Raw genomic sequence first — 16,806 nt, 5'->3', positions numbered from 1 at the left:
ACGGTGCTGTGTACGCTTTGGCACCACACACACACACACACACACACACACACACACACACACACACACATACACAAACACTTTCGTACTCCCTGTCCATTCATTGTCGGGGTCTTGTCACTCCACACTTCAACTCCTTTCCCCTCATCCCTCTCCCCCTCCCATCATCCCCTCCCTCACCCACCTTCCTTCCCCTCCCTCTTTCCCTCTCACTCCTCCACCTCCTCTCCCACACCATCTCTCCCCCCTTCTCCCCCTTTGGTGTGTATGCTAATGAGCAGGTGTATGAAAGAGTATGCATGGTGAGTATTGGGGTGTATTGGTAGTGTGGTTGTGGTAAGAAAGTTGATAGGTAAAGACAGAACGATGGAAAAAAGACAGAAAAATGGATAGATAACAGACAGACAGATAGATAGACAGACAGGCAAAGACAGAAGGACAGAAACAAACAGATAGATAGACAGGCAGATAGACAGAGAGACACAGAAAGACAGATAGATATGGACTGAAAGACAAAAACACAGAGGGACAGACAGTAGGTAGAAACAGACAGATACACAGACAGATTATTAAACAGACAAGTAGATACAGCCAGCCAGATAGATAAACAGATAGATACACCACGCATCTCCACCCGAGCATTCCAAGAGGCCAACTCAGCACCGCCGGGACATGAGTGATATTGCGCTACTACCCAACCCTGAATTAACAACACGTGTCTCCATCATCTCCAGAGCAGGAAAGGTCGTGGAGTAGTAGTATTAGGAGTAGTAGTAGTAGCAGTAGTAGTAGTAGTAGTAGTAGTAGTAGTAGTAGTAGTAGTAGTAGTAGCAGTAGCAGTAGTAGTAGTAGTACCGGTAGTGTTTATTTCTAAGTGCTCTTGCCTCCCTTGAATGTCTTCACTAACGCAGGATTATTACACTAAACATGGGATAGGAAAGTTTAAAAAAAAAAAAATAGAACCCCGAAGCCTGTAGATACGCAGAGAAAACAATAATAAACATCATGAAAAACGATACCTTCTAAACAATAACTTAATAAAAACCAATTCCATATTATCTGGTGTGGTGTACAGGGCAGGAGGCTAAGCTATCTAAGTTCAGAATACTTAACATTTTTTTAGGACAGGATTTCACTTATTTTTCTTTCTTCTCCTAGCTAGTACAAGACAAATTATATTCAGCTGAGGGAGACCTGACCGATAAAGGGTTGAGAAAGGATAACCAGCCTACACCCGAAGTGGAATAGCACATGAGGGATGGGGGTGTGTGGGTGAGATACGTGGGTGGTGTGTGTGTGTGTGTGTGTGTGTGTGTGTGTGTGTGTGTGTGTGTGTGTGTGTGTGTGTGTGTGTGTGTGTGTGTGTGTGTGTGTGTGTGTGTGTGTGTGTGTGTGTTGTGAGGGTGGGATGGGATGTGAGGGTGTGTTACGTGTATGGGATGGGTGGGTAGGAGTGTTGTGGGGATGGAGTGGGGTGTGTGGGTGAGTTATGTGGGTGAGATGGGTAAGTTGGTGTGTTATGGGGGAGGGTGTGTTCGGCGCATGGGTGTTTTGCGTGCGCGGGGTGAGGTGGCTGGGTGTGTTTGTGTGTGGGGTGTGGTGAGGCGGGTGGAAGTTTTGCGAGTGTGGGGTGCGGTGGGACGGATAGACAGAAGTAATGGTGGGATAGATATTGATGTTGGTGGGACAGATGGATAGCGGTGGATGTGTTGTGTTGTGTTGTGTCTACGGATAGGAAAGGGGTCCCACGCCTGATAACCTTACTGATCTCTCTCTCTCTCTCTCTCTCTCTCTCTCAGTTACCACCTTAATCACTTTAGTCCATCACATACCAAAATCCTCTTCTTACTAGCATCTATTTTTTATCTAGAGAGAGAGAGAGAGAGAGAGAGAGAGAGAGAGAGAGAGAGAGAGAGAAATACCCAACAACAGCATTACAGCATCTTGGGCACAGTAGTGGATTCGAATAATGGAGAGGCAGGCTGTAACTCACTGGCTGGGAGTGAGGGAATATTGGAGGGTCGGCAGTTTCTCTCTCTCTCTCTCTCTCTCTCTCTCTCTCTCTCTTTCTCTCTCTCTCTCTCTCTCTCTCACCAATGACCCATCACACCTCGCCAAACTTCCTTTTTCCTACTCCCTTTTTCTCTTTCCTTCTTCCTTGCTCCCTTCATCTCTCTCTCTCTCTCTCTCTCTCTCTCTCTCTCTCAACGTGGGTGTCTCTTGCTTTTTCTCCCCCCTTGTCTTCTAACTTACTTAAATCTTCTTCTTTTCCTTTCGTCTCTACCTCATGTCCTTATCGTTCTTGTTATAGTGTTTCCTCTCTCTCTCTCTCTCTCAATCCCTCCAATCGCACAAGGACCCATCACAACTTCCCCCGTCCTGCTACTCCCTCTAACTTTCCGCTGACTCTCTCTCACTCTCTCACTCCCTGCACTTTCTTCTAACCCCGCTCCTCTCTCTACTGTCTTCCTGCTGACCTCAGTACTTTACACTTTTCTTCAGCAGTTTATCCAGGCGTCTGCTAAGGAACTGCCAGCCTTCATTGCAAACCTACGCGTCATGTTCGTGTCGTAAAAGCTCCTTGCATTCTAAGTGATGGAGGTATTGAATGGGAGAAGGGTGCATCAGGTAGGTAGGTAGGTAGGTTGGTAGGAAGGTAGGTATGTGCTGGATGCTGGGTGATGGAAGTACTGGATGGGAGAAGGGTGCATCTCGTAGGTAGGTAGGTAGGTAGTTACGCTGGCAGACAAGTAGTAACGTAGGTAGACAGATAGGAATATACAGTAGATAGTTAGGCATACATTGAGATGATAGACAGATACACACATACATATACATACATATATACACAGATATAGATGGAGAGGTATGAGAATGTGTGTGTGTGTGTGTGTGTGTGTGTGTGTGTGTGTGTGTGTGTGTGTGTGTGTGTGTGTGTGTGTGTGTGTGTGTGTGTGTGAGAGAGAGAGAGAGAGCAGCCAAAGTGATATAGGAAGAGGAAATAGTACTGGAACGGAGAGAGAGAGAGAGAGAGAGAGAGAGAGAGAGAGAGAGAGAGAGAGAGAGAGAGAGAGAGAGAGAGAGAGAGAGAGAGAGAGAGAGAGCAGCCAAAGTGATATAGGAAGGGGAAATAGTATTGGAACGAAGGAGAGTGAGAAAGCCGGAATGAGAAAGTAAGAGAGGAGTAAGAGAGTGTGAGAGGATTAAGAAAGTGAGAGGGGAGTGAGATAGAGAGGAAGACGTGAGAGAGAGAGATGTGAAAAAGTGAGGGAGGAGTGAGAGAGTGAGAGAGACGAATACTGACTAAAGAATAAAAGTGAGACAGGAGGACAGAAGTGATAAAGAAAGAGAGATGAATGAGAAAGAGAAAAGTGTGCTAAGGAAGAAATAAAGAAAGGAAGGAAGGAAGGAAGGAAGGAAGGAAGGAGGGAAGGAAGGAAGGAAGGAGGGAAGGAAGGAAGATGAAAAGAACAGAAAACAAAATAATACAGACGGAATATAAGAAGGACAATGGTACAATTGAGAGAGAGAGAGAGAGAGAGAGAGAGAGAGAGAGAGAGAGAGAGAGAGAGAGAGAGAGAGAGAGAGAGAGAGAGAGAGAGAGAGAGAGAGAGAGAGAGAATCGGAGGAAGGAAGGAAGGCTGAGAGAAAAGAGAGATGGAAGTAAGAAAATTGAGCGAAGACAATTGTGAGAGAAAGCAAGATAATGACAAGAAAATGAAGAAAGAGGGAAAGAGAGCTGGATGGAAGAAAGAGAGGCAGACAGGATAAGAGAGTGAGAGTGGCAGATCTGAAAGAGAGATAAAGAGGAGAGAGAGAAACAGAAACTAACAAGAAAGAAGAGAGAGTCGCATGGAGGAGGAGGACTTAAAGAGTGAGAGAGTAGAAGAGAGTAAGAAGAGAGAGGAGAGTCAGAAGGAGTGAGGGGTGACACTATGAGGAAGAGTTTTGGAGAGAGAGGGAGAGAAGAAGGGCTGGGAGAGAGGAAAGGGAGGAAAGGAGCGATGTGATGTAGAGTGGGGGAAGGAGGGAAGACTAAGAGAATGGGGGAGGTAGAGATGGAAGAGAGAAGTGCTGAGGGAGAAAGGGATGGCTGGGGGGAGGAAAGGAGAGAGAGAGAAGGATGGTGGCAGGAAGGGAGAGAGGGATGGTTGGGGGGAGGAAGGGAGAGAGAGAGAAGGATGGTGGCAGGAAGGGAGAGAGGGATGGTTGGGGGGAGGAAGGGAGAGCGGGATGGTTGGGGGGAGGAAGGGAGAGCGGGATGGTTGGGGGGAGGAAGGGAGAGTGGTCTGGGAGAGGAAGAGGAGGATGGACGGAGGACTGAAGGAGAGAGAGAGTGAGAGGGACAGACGGAGGGAGAGAGTGTGGAGGGAGAGGCAGGGAGGGAGGTAGAGGGGTTGGGGGGGTCGGGAGGAGAATCCTATAGTGTGCTGTCAGCAGATTGGCTGGCTGGGAGGGGGATGGGGGCGGGGCGGGGCCAGGACGGCGGAGATACACCACCACACCACACCACACTATACACAATACCAGATGCTATATTATACTACACCATACTTACTGTACATCTATATATCTATCCATCTAGTTATCTATACAGACTGATATATACACCACCACACCACTCCAACTATACACAACACCAGATGCTATATTATACTATACCATACATACCCGCATCTATCTATCTATCTATCTATCTATCTATCTATCCATCTTTCTATCTGTACGGACAGGCATAGATTGACAGGTGTATCAATTGCCAGAAATATATAGATATGGACTGACAGCTACATCGAGACATATAGATAGCTACATACATCGACAGACAGGCAAAGACAGATGGATAGACCGATAGATAGACCGAAAGATACACCCACAGATAGACAAACTGAGAGACAAACAGACACGACAAGGAACATTAGTATGAGGTGGTGTACGTCAGCATGAACGAATCGAAAAATCTGTCCATGAGGGTGAAACGACCCTTAAAAATATCACCTTATAAAGTTTACACAGTGTCCTTATTAACGTACTGTGAGGCAGAGGGTAATTTACTATACCCCCTTGATGATCACACTAACCTGAGGAAGATCACTGCCATAAAAAGCGTCTTAAATTTCCACAGGTGTATTTTGCAGGTAATCACACACACACACACACACACACACACACACACACACACACACACACACACACACACACACACACACACACACACACACACACACACACACATAAAATAAAGAAATAAATACCTGTAAATTATATATGCTAGTACATATATGATGCTCATGAACTGACAGAAAACTATCATGAAGTTAGGAGACTTTCAGCATTACATTCCATTTTCCATTTCCACTTCCATCCCCTTCCCTGCCTGGCACCTCACTCCCTCCTCTACTTCCCCTCCCTCCTCTCATACCCTCAGCCCCCTTTATTAACCCCCCTCATCCCCCCTACCCCTCTGGAACACCTCTCCCTCCCCACTCACAGTCCTCCATCCCATACTCTGCTCCACTAAAAAACCTGCTCCGGTCCTCCCCTGCTTCGTCAATTCCCCCCCTCTCCTTCCCTCCTCTTCCTCCCTTTCTACACACCTGCGCTTACCTGAACCCCGTCCTTCTCCCAGCAGTATAATTAGGGACCCACATATAACGCTGAGATCCTAAGTCGTATTCTAAGGGGATGCTTGAGACGATAATAATATAGTATGCCTTAATAACCCTTGAGAACAAAATGATATCATGGAGCTCACATGGTCTTTGGCTATGTTCACTTTAACCTGACCTAAAATTAACCCTAGAATATGATGCTGGTCACGAAGAAGTGCTATAGGGAAAGGATGGAGGGCCATAGCATTATCTTATTCTATCGAGCCACGTGAAATAAGCAACAAAATGAAACTCGACGTAAAAACACTACAAATCCCTGGCCCAACATGGAACAAATGGGGGTGAGTGAGGGCAGCTTACACTCATAAACAAATCATTCCCACACACGACCTGCAGGCCTTGTGGTTAAAGGGTCTAGGGGAAGGGGAAAGGGAAGGGGAAGGAGGGGAGAGGGAGTACCATGTTGTAGTTAAAGGGAGAGGGGAGAGGGAGAGGGCAAGGGGAAGGAGGGAGGGGGCACTTAGTTGTGTTCATTCTACAGGACATTTTGGTCTTCAGTGCGATCATCCCTTTTTTAAACAATGGATGAGGTTGAGTAAGTATTCATTATTATTATCATCAGTATAATTATTATTATTATTATCATTATTATTATTATTATTATTATTATTACTACTACTACTACTACTACCACTACTACCACTCCTACTACTACTACTATTATTATTACTACTACTGCCATTAGTATCAGTCGATCATACCAGTCACCGAAAAAAAAGGGTGTCATCGTCCTGAAGGGGTCGATACTTCCCACAACCTTCTAATCTCTCTCTCTCTCTCTCTCTCTCTCTCTCTCTCTCTCTCTCGGGGTTAGGGGTGGGGTGAGGACTTTGACTAAGGGGATACTGATAGGAGAGATGAAGGGAAGGGATGAGTCGCTTTCCTATCAATGCCCCTTTCTTCTCTTACCTTTACTCTCTCTCTCTCTCTCTCTCTCTCTCTCAGTGTGTAGGTGTGTACGTGTGTGTGAAAGGAACATCATTTGGGGTTTAATTTTTCTCTGGATGGGACAAACTTTGCATGATCTCAGCCTTTGTTTCTTTCCTCTCAAAAATAAGTAAATAAATAAATAATAAATAAATAAATAAATAAATAAAATAAACAGGAGCACATCGCCAAGGTATCACAATCTCTCCACCTATGTCTTCTCCACCTCATCTTTCCCCCCCACTCTTCTTTACTGCCATGGTTTATATTCTGTACCCTCGTTGGAGATTACTGTTTTGATTAAGACCTCTGATACACGGGGCATAAAATTTCACCCTCAGGCCAGGCAAAAAGCGGCTTCCTCCAGTAGTCTGCATTTTTTAGCCAGTATCAGGTGGTGGCGGGGGTGGGGGAGGCGGTGAACATGTCAGGGGGCGATAAGGGAGGCAGCGGGGAGAGACACAACACTAAATACCATGATAATTATTTCGTAACTGGTATTTTGTTTTTCTGGGACAAGGGTAGGTTATTTATTCTCCTCTGCTTTTTCTTTCAGCAAAAATATATCATACTTTGTGGTAATTTTTCCTTTGTAACTAAGAGAGAGAGAGAGAGAGAGAGAGAGAGGAGATGCCTCTGCATTTTCCTTTCTTTGTCCTTTCAAGAAAAACACAACTTCTGACAGGGAATTGATTATATTTCTCTTGTTTCTAAGATTTCTCTATAAAAACAAAAAAAGTAAAATTGTACGTTCTCCTTTCCTTATCATTCCTGAAATAATGTTACTTACGACAGGCTGGATCTTATGTCTGCTTATGAATCTGCGTCTCCAGGCGACATGTATATGGGTGCCACACACACCCTCACATCCCAGGCTTTTTAGCGGGTCGGGTTACTCATTACCCTGATTATATGATCCAATATTGCCTACCACGGTTATTTTTTCTACGGGGGTCTCAACACTTCTCCCTGATTTACTGCCATGTTACATAACCCTTAATCCTCCACCGATAATTTTTTCACCACAAAGTACACACTGCTGGGTGATATATGAGAAGGGGTTGTATAATTCTAAATGCTCTGCTCACTATATATTTTTTTCACCAAGTACTGCGCATCGAAATCATTACTCAAAGTGGTTACATAATCCTGAGCCGTCTAATCTTGAGGAGTAAATATGCATCTGCTGAGAAACATAGGTGGTGGATGGAGTGGAATGAAAGTATGACTGAGAAAGGCACTGGAACTCCTGTGTGTGTGTAATTCACCGGGTCGGTCAGGATCACTTGATGGTCGTGATCGTCAGCTTTTACCCTCCCGGAAGGGAGCTGAGAGCTCATATAGTCCGATCTAAGGGCAAGGCTGTGACCTTCACACACGCACACACCCGTCCCCTTGCTCAAGGGGAACAGTAACCACCCACTTCGTCAGTGAAACTTTTCGCAACCTGAGCGAGGCGCGAACTCCCGTCCACCAGTTGGCAAGCGGGAACGTTACCACTGCACCAGCGAGCGGTGTGTGTGTGTGTGTGTGTGTGTGTGTGTGTGTGTGTGTGTGTGTGTGTGTGTGTGTGTGTGTGTGTGTGTGTGTGTGTGTGTGTGTGTGTGTGTGTCTTTTCGCTGACACCCCTCACCCATTCACCCTCCCACCCCCTTATCACTCACTGCCACGACACAAAGACAAAGACACAGCGAAGATACGAAGGCGATAAAACAAGATAACGTCCACCCCAGCATCGCCTCTCTTCTGATTCACTGATGCTATACCTTGCCAAAAATCAGACTGGGAAATATTTTTGTGTATCTTATTGTTTACCTGGACACTCTGCGGATATCTCTTCTACTCTGATGCTTCCTCGTCCAATATCTAAAGTCTACTCAATCCTTTTCAGTAGTGGGAAGTGATTGATGATGATGATAATAATGATGATGATGATGATGAATTTTGTCTTAATTTCAGCACATTTAAAGACGCCACTTCATTTTCTGATAACACAGATCTCTCTCTCTCTCTCTCTCTCTTTACTTCTGACTTTTCTTATAATTTCGAATGCATGAATGAACAGTGGAAATATATGTACGGGTCAGGTCACAGGGGTCAATACACACATGATAACTTGAGATAACGATAATAACAACAATACAACCTAACCTTCACCCCTGATTCACTGACTGCCGTAACCTTGCCAGAAGAGCAGGATGGAAACAATGTATTGAACGTGTTTTGGTTCCTGTATCAATTTAAGTAGCATGTGTTTGGTTTCTGTCTTCTACGCGTTTAGTTTCTGTTTAGTACGTGTTTGGTTTCTGTATGTGTTTGGTTCCTGTCTTAATCTGGCCAGTACGTGTTCGGTTTCTGTCTCAACTTATCCCACTCATTAACTGTTCGTCTGTATCTGATAGTTTTAGTTTCTGGAAGTGTCATAGGCTCTAATTAAAGGTGAAAATTAAGGCAGAGGCTGATTACTTGAAACTGATAACTTGAACTTTGACCTCTAGGTTGCTAATCACTGTGTAACCTCTCACTCGTCTACTGTACCATGACAAAAATGAAGTTAATAGAGTCATTGTTTTCTGTCTTCATTCACGCCATTCAAAGAGTTTATTCAGTTTTCTGGCACTATGGATTTCTCAGCTGCTTTTCGATTCGGCTTGCTTTGTGTGTGTGTGTGTGTGTGTGTGTGTGTGTGTGTGTGTGTGTGTGTGTGTGTGTGTGTGTGTGTGTGTGTGTGTGTGTGTGTGTGTGTGTGTGTGTGTGTGTGTGTGTGTAAGGCCTGAATGAATGAATGGATGTATGGGGTCATGTCACCGGGGTCAATATAAGCATGATAAACTTTACCCTTCACTCCTGGTTCGTTGATGACCTTAACCCCTTCAACCCGAGGACGTCATTTAAGTCTCCGCTATGATATTCTTAACATAATTTCCTTAGCGATTAATACTGTACATTATACCGCAATATCCTTACGTATGTAATGTAAGTGACTGTAAGTTTGTCGATGTTAAAACATCAGTGGCATACAAGAGGACGTATGGGGGAAGGAACAAAATAAATCGCTGAGAAAAAGGTGCTACGAAATCTACTACGCAGCCTAGGATATGGCCCTCATTCCAAAGGGGTAAAAAAATCTAGTTAAATCTACAAAGCGAAATCGCCACATTTTTTCTTTTTAAACTTCCTCCTCGCAACACGACGTTTATAAGCTTTGACTAGTGGCTCATGAGGCGTGTGAAAGAAATAATTACATATTTCCAGTGCCATGCGCGACGGTGATAAGGAGGCGATATGGCTGGCAACTACTGGATTGAATGTTTTGACGCGGCGGGGGCTCTGCAGGCGGTCCCTAAACACATCTTTCTCACCTCATCTCCCCCCCCCCTGCTCTCTCTCTCTCTCTCTCTCTCTCTCTCTCTCTTTTATGTATAATATATATATATATATATATATATATATATATATATACTCTCAGCCTTCCCCACCTCATCTTTCAGACACAGTATTCTCTCTCTCTCTCTCTCTCTTACTCATCCCTCCTTTCTTCATCCTCTCTCTGCCTCATCATACCACTATCAACCATGTTGACATCACATCCAAGAGCTCTCGTCACAATCTCTCTCTCTCTCTCTCGTCGATGTTACTGGTACTTTAATCAGGAAGTACTGAGTGAAGAGTAGAATGTTAGCTGCTAGGACAGGACCTTTCTAAGATGGATAAAAATGTAATAAGAATAATAACAACACGTACCAAAAGAGGCCATGATACTGAAGGGATTTAAGACATGAGTTTGGGTTCATTATATCCCCTCCCTTCCCCTTCGCCCACTCCTTCACCCCAGCCCTCCCCTCACCTTTCCCTCCTCCTGCCGTCTCCCTCCCTTATCCTATCACCTCCCCTTTCCCCTAAACCCCCCCCCCCACCTTCCCTCTACTTTCCTCTTCCTTCTACCCTCCCCTTCACTGCTGTCTCCCAACCCCTCCCCTCTTCCCTCCTCTCTCCTACACACTCCTCCCTGTCCTCTGTCCCCTCCCCTCCTTCCATAAACTCATCCTTATCCTTTCTCCATACGTCCCTCCTCTCTCCCCTCCCTCCCCCTCCCTTTCCTTCTCCCTCCCCTTCATCTACGGCAAGTGTACCTCTTTCCTATATAAACAAACAAAATGTGTGAGGTGTGTGTGTGTGTGTGTGTGTGTGTGTGTGTGTGTGTGTGTGTGTGTGTGTGTGTGTGTTGTACGAGTGGGTGTATGTGTATGAACCGGTGCGTACTGTATATACAGTATGTGTGTATGTGTATATGGGTATGTCTGAACGAACAAAAACAAACACACAATATATATTACTACACAAACTTAAGATCCCACCCTAAAAATATAAATAAAATAAATAAATACTTAAATAAATAAATAATAATCAGACACATTTTCGCTCAATAATGCAGCTCTAAAAATGAATCACAAATATAGCAAACCAATATCACACTCACCACGTCCGCCTTTGCCTCGAATCCTCATTACAGGTGTTCAAACATACCTAAAAAAAAAAAAAAGGATATATAAGGATAAAAAAAAAATGTCATTAAAAAAAAAATGGTACTTATCCCTTTGACTGTCAGTTTTTTTTTGAAGATGAGGAAAATCGTCTTATTTTAACATGAACTAAATATGACTGTGAGTGTGTGAAAATTGTACTTCGAAGGACGCAAAAATATAATGCGCTAAATATCCTAACCTTGTGTGATGATGGGGTGCAGAGTGTAATGATGATGATGATGATGATGATGATGATGATGATGATGACGGTGATGATGACGATGATGATGATGATGATGGGGCGCAGGGTGAGAAGTGTACAGGGCAAACTGTTATGAGGGAATGGCTATGTCTGTGAATGAGGAAGACTGTATACTCAAGGAAGGAACCTCAGTGGGGTGGGAAGACGTGGAACACTATGACACATCTCTACCCATTAAATATACAAATATCTACGTATACATAACTCATAAAATAGTCTCATAATCTCCTCTCATACTGACTCAGAAGCACCGACATTAATGCATCTCATATCTATACCCACTCTGTCTTACTGCACAATATCTCTTCATACTGCCCTAAAACGCGTGTGATGATGATGATGATGATGATTACTACTACTACTACTACTACTACTACTACTATACTAGTAGCAGTAGTAGTAGTAGTAGTAGTAGTAGTAAAAACGTGTCAACAAATCTCTATGCATTTATAAAACATTTTCACAGCCTCATAATCTTCTCCAATACTGCCTCAGAAGCACCAACATTAACACCCTTGATATTTATAGCGTAATGCACAATATCACACACTGACCAGGGGGTGGGGCGAGGACCCCCCCTTTGCCACCAGCGCGTCTTGGGGTAATGGCGACTGGGCGGAGAATATTAGAGGTTTTATGGTGCTAATATCAAGTGAGGGGATGGTTCACGGCCGTGTTTTTGTTGCGGTGTGATGCTTGGGTCATGGAGAGAAGGAGGGAGTGGGAGGAAATGGAGGGAGGGAAGAGAGAGAACAGACGGAGGAAAAGGTGGGAGGGAAGAGAGAGAACGGAAGGAGGAAAAGGAGGGAGGAAAGAGAGAGAACAGAGGAGAGGGGATGTCTGAAGGCGAAGGGAGGAATGGAGGAAGACTGAGAAGAATAAAAATAGGGGGGAGAAGGACAGGGAGAAAAAGGCAGAAAGGGTAGGGAGTGCAAATCTCTCTCTCTCTCTCTCTCCTTTACGGGGTCAAATAATACCCCTGTTAATACCCTGAATATGAGGGGGGACTGAGGTTAATCTTATATCTTTAGACGATATTCTTTTGTGTGTCTGTCTTGAGGAGCAATTGCCTTTGAATGTCCTTTTCCTCTCTCTCCCTCTCTCTCTCTCTCTCTCTCTCTCTCTCTCTCTCTCTCTCACCTGTAACTCCACCTAGACAAGCCAATCTCTCTCCATTACCTTAGTTTTCAAAGTGTTTTTCTGAACCAAATCTCTAGTCCTGGATTTAACATTTTCCCAGCCTCTCTCTCTCTCTCTCTCTCTCTCTCTCTCCCGGACTTCCTCCATAATACATTAGCCCCTCCTTCCGTCCCTTTCAAACTTCACTTCAGCTTCCTCTCTCTCTCTCTCTCTCTCTCTCCCCCCCCTCTCTCTCTCCCTCTCTCTCTCCGGCAATTCTGATTTTCTCCTTTCTAACTTTCTTCATCCTCTCCCTACTTCTTGATTCATCTCTCTCGCTTTTGAAATAATCTCTACAAGTTGTTCTTCTCCATGTTTGTGCACTTGTGTGTGTGTGTGTGTGTGTGTGTGTGTGTGTGTGTGTGTGTGTGTGTGTGTGTGTGTGTGTGTGTGTTTTTATCTACCCGTGTTTCATTTTTTATTGATACGTTCCTGGGGTAACTGATGGTAATTCATGTTCACGTCTCTCTCTTTTTTTTTTTTTTTTTTTTTGTCCCACTGTCAGTCATGCGGTCTTGCAAAAACTCCAACTTAGACCCTTCATTTCTCCTTCCTTCTCCTCCCCTAACAACATCCTCCTCTCTTCCCCTACCCCTATAACTTTTCCCCTCTACCTCCTTGCAACCACCCTTCCCCCCTCCACGTCCATATTGCAGCCTTCCCCTTCCCTCTTTTCCCTTTACACCCCCCTCCTCCTACTTATCTTTCACTGCCTTCTCCCCTTTCTCCTACTCCTTCCCTCTCTCTCTTCCCTCATGTTACGACGTTCTTTCCTCTCACCTCCTCTACTACCCTTCCTCCTACCCTGTGCCGCCTTCTCCATCTCCTCCAATCCCCTCTTCCCTTCTCTCTTTCTTCCACGTTACGACCTACTCTCCCCCTCCGATCCTCCCTGTCCTCCCCATCCCGTCACAGGCTTTCCACGTTTATGTTTACGAGTCAACATTTATCTACCTCACCTTTGCCGCTTCATGCCTCCGCTATCTGCCTTTTATTACGCCTCACTGCAATTAATATCCCTCAATCTCCTTTATACACTTCCTAACGCATCATTCCCAGTGTTTTGGAAGGTGTCTGGAGTCGTAGGGGTTTGTTTATTTCGGCATTTGCGAACGCCATCTCCTCCAGGCCTAGTTCCCCCAGACGCCGCCAGGGCACCCCCGCCTCACGCCCCGTTACGCATGGCGACACTCTTTTGTTCACGCGCCAAAACTCTCGCGCCGGGTCAGGGAAGGAGGAAAAAATATTTGCTGTATAAAAAGAGGATGGGATAGATGTCAATAGTACGTGTTTATACCCCGCTACGGCTATTTTTTGACCCTCCCTCCCTCCCTGTTTTTTTCCTGGTGATACGAGCCACGGGATGCTGGCCAACCATCCTGTTTTGAGAAATTTTGATTTTGTGGAACATGTCATATTTCAAGTACAGTTTTGTTACAGAAATAATACATGCCTGGTGGTTTAGTGGTAGAGACTCGACTGGAGGCGGTCGAATCTATAAGCTGACTGGCGATAATTCTACCAGGAAAAATTATGCCAGGGATGTAGGTAGGTCTCTTAATACTTCAATGCCGTGGACTATGGTGGCGTAGTCTTGTGGCATTACGCCCAGAATAAGGTAATAGGTGAATAGCTGTTGCCCTGAAAGATATATGGAATGACACCATGTAATTCAGTAGGCTGCAAGGGACGGGGGTTGCAGGGAGGACGCAGATCCGAGACCGGGAAGAGAGGTGAGGTGAACAGGGAAGTGTGAGATGTCTGTCAAAGAATAAGCCCTTACTGACTGTCACGACTTACAATTATATACCCTCCTCTCAGCAAATCTCTCTCTCTCTCTACTCTCAGCAAATCTCTCTCTCTCTCTACTCTCAGCAAATCTCTCTCTCTCTCTCTCTCTCTCTCTCTCTCTCTCTCTCTCTAATTGTAACCTAACTGTTTTATTGCCTATTAAATCCAGTCGTCGGAGCCTCAACCCTTCTCAATTATAAACTTTTTGAGGGCCGAAGACAAGACATTTTATCTCTCCCTCTCTCTCTCTCTCATTTTTTTTTTTTCCCGTGTATCCCGAAGTGATGCAATTCTGCCGTTTATATTATCCCTTTCTATGTCTTTTTTCTTTCCCTGTTTCTCGAATTGTGGTCTCTCTCTCTCTCTCTCTCTGCTTCCCGAATTATGATCACTTTCTTTACCACTATTTCAATGAGCCTTATATACCGAGGGAGTGATCGTCATATTTAGTCGCTCCTCCATCCTAACCAAGTACGAAACAGGCATGGGTATCCAGATAGGGTGGCGCATGTGTCAAATTTTGTACGCGAATGCCACTGATACGTACCGACAGAGTGCGAACACAGACTAGCACATGGAGGCACATACTACCACCAGCGCCACGATTTAGCTGTCTCCTAGGTGTTAAATCTGAGCCCAACCCATCGCGGAACGGGGAGCAACTGCGGTACCACTGAACCACCGAGAAGCCTTAATCCTCTCATGATCTATCAACCTAAGTACTCTACCCTAGACGATCCTATTCATCTGAGAGTGCCATAGGTGCCAGAGGTAATGGTCAGGAAAACACTACACTCTTTTTACACTAACTTGGCCTAAAATCGCCATCTTTTCATCTCCAACGCTAAACTGCAAACAACAGAACAATAAATTAAAACTAGAGTATCATACAAGTCACGAAGAAGTGCCGTGAAAAAGGATTTGGAGCCATAGTAGTAATGTCTTTTTCTGCCACTGAGCTACGTGAAATAAACTGCAACAGAACGAAAATCTGGGCCAAGTCAGTGTGAAAGGAGTACAGTATCCGATCCCAACTAACGCCAGACGATTTGACCCATCTGAGTGAGTCATAGGAGCCTAGGAGTGTTATACAGACGATTTTCTTCATCTGAGAGCTATTTCATTGCCTGTTAAATCTGGCAGTTGGGATCTTCATCTTTCTCAATTTACAAACTTTTCAGGGGCAGAAGACAATCAATTTTATCTTTTTCCACTAATTTCTCTCTCTCTCTCTCTCTCTCTCTACGTTACGATTCTCATTCTTTTGCTGTTGTCTCCTTTTGCAGATTATTACTCTCTCCACCTTTTATTACTGTTTCCCCTCTCTTTCCTTCCTTATATTCTCCCCTTACTCTCTTCCACACACACACTGGAGATAGAGGAGAGGGTGAGGGGAGAGAGGGTGAGGGGAGTGAGGGTGAGGGGAGAGAGGGTGAGGGGAGAAAGAGAGAGGGAGAAGTTGGCTCCTAAGTGGGTTCATTTGGATAGATATCACCAAGTTTTTTTTTCACCCTCATTTCATTTTTTTTTTTTTTTTTTGAGGGAAAAGTTTAGTGGCTGGTTAAGGTGGAGGAGGAGAGAAGGGAGATGGGAGGAAGAAGGGGCGGGGTGAGTGAAATGGAAAGGGAGGGATGAAGGGGTGAGTGGAGGAGGGGGGAAAAAGTGGGTAGGTGCAAAGGAGGAAAGAGAGTAGAGGTATTGCTGGATTCTCTCTCTCTCTCTCTCTCTCTCTCTCTAAAACCTTAAAAAGCGCGAACAAAATCGTCTGGCGATGACATGAATAAAATAATTGAACTTCCAGCGTCCTAAAAGAATTACAAGAGAATTTTTTTTTTATCTCTTAGGGGACTGAGCTAAATCACTGGACAGCAGCAAAAATATTACAGCTAAAATTTCTCACGTCCTTACAGAGTTAAGTTTGGGTTTCTTGATTGGGGCGGTGGTACGTGTGTGTGGGTGTGTGGGTGTGTCTGAGGGGAGGGGAAGAGGGGAGAGACAGGAAGAGGAAGAAATGGTAAGGAGGGGACGGGGAGGAAGAGAAGAAGGATGAGGCCAGGGGGTGAGGGAAAGAGAAATAGATGGGGAAGAGGAGAGAGGGAGGAAGAGTGAAGGAGAACGGAAGAGGGGAAGCTAGAACCAAACAAATGTGATGGAGAGAAAGGAGAGGGGAAAGGGGAGGATGACAGAGGGGAGAGTTGGGGATGGGTAGAATGGGGAGCGTGGAGAGGAAGGGGAGTGTGGTGGAGAGGGGAGACGGAAGACGATGGGACTAATGGGAGAGAGGGAATGATGGTGATGAAGAGAAGGGAAGAACAATGCAGAGAATTACACAGGGAAGGAAACACCAACTGACCAACTGATCCTTTCAAGACAGTTCTCTCTCTCTCTCTCTCTCTCTCTCTCTCTCTCTTAGGTTACATCTAAGGCATTATTCTATGAGTTTTAAGAC

The sequence above is a fragment of the Coenobita brevimanus genome, chromosome 96 (genome assembly GCF_032717465.1).
Source record: "Coenobita brevimanus isolate Jiangsu-jjx chromosome 96, ASM3271746v2, whole genome shotgun sequence".
Lineage (NCBI taxonomy): Eukaryota > Metazoa > Arthropoda > Malacostraca > Decapoda > Coenobitidae > Coenobita > Coenobita brevimanus.
Note: the sequence above shows the minus strand (reverse complement) of the source record.